We start from the raw sequence: 881 nt of genomic DNA on the forward strand, positions 1-881 counted from the left end.
TGGTCGTTTGTTGGGTGTTGGTCGTCGTTTGCCGGTTGTTTTCGTCGCGTGTGTGGTTGTTGTCGTTTTTGGGCGAGTGGGGTTGTTTGCGGTGGTGGGGGTTCCGTTACCTGGCATGGCGGCGGCGTGGTGGTGGGGTGGATGTTGGTGTTGACGTTGGAAAGATGTAACGTCAGTAAGTCACAGCGTGTGACGTTGTTCAAACTCACCTGCACGCCCAAATTTTAATCTGTAGTGCCCACTATTTCTATTCAAATTCTGTAGTGTCCATTATTAAATTTTGTAGTATCCTATTTCTCATTTCACAACCTTGTAATGTCCACTTTGTGGGAATACAAAAGCTTGTAGAGTCCAGTTCTTGGGACTATCTAAGTTTGCAGGATGCTTGTAGTGTTTGCTTTTTGGGACTATACAAAAATTTGTAGTGTCCTCTTTTTCATTACAAGAGTTTGTCCTGTCCACTTTTATTACAGAAATTTGTAGTATCCTCTTTTTAAGAGTACAAAATTTTGTAGTGCCTGATTTCTTTTACCACAAAAGTTTGTATTGTCCGCTTTTTCATTACAAAATTTTGTAATGTTCACTTTTTGGGACTACAAGAATTTGTAGTCTCCTCTTTTTTCATTACCCGGTTTTTCATTACAAAATTTTGTAGTACCAGCTTTTTGAGACTATAATTTTTTATTACAAAATGTTGTAGTGTTCGCTTTTTGGGACTACAAAAATTTGTAGTCTCCCCTTTTTTCATTACAAAGTTTGTACTGTCCGCTTTTTCATTACAAAATTTTGTAGGACCTGCTGTTTGAGTTTTTAGTGTCCCCTTCTTCAGACTACAAAAGTGTGTACTGGTATCTTGTGGACTCTGAGAACATTGAGAAGTA

Source organism: Laccaria bicolor, genomic scaffold (genome assembly GCF_000143565.1).
Source record: "Laccaria bicolor S238N-H82 LACBIscaffold_44 genomic scaffold, whole genome shotgun sequence".
In the NCBI taxonomy this organism is placed as follows: domain Eukaryota; kingdom Fungi; phylum Basidiomycota; class Agaricomycetes; order Agaricales; family Hydnangiaceae; genus Laccaria; species Laccaria bicolor.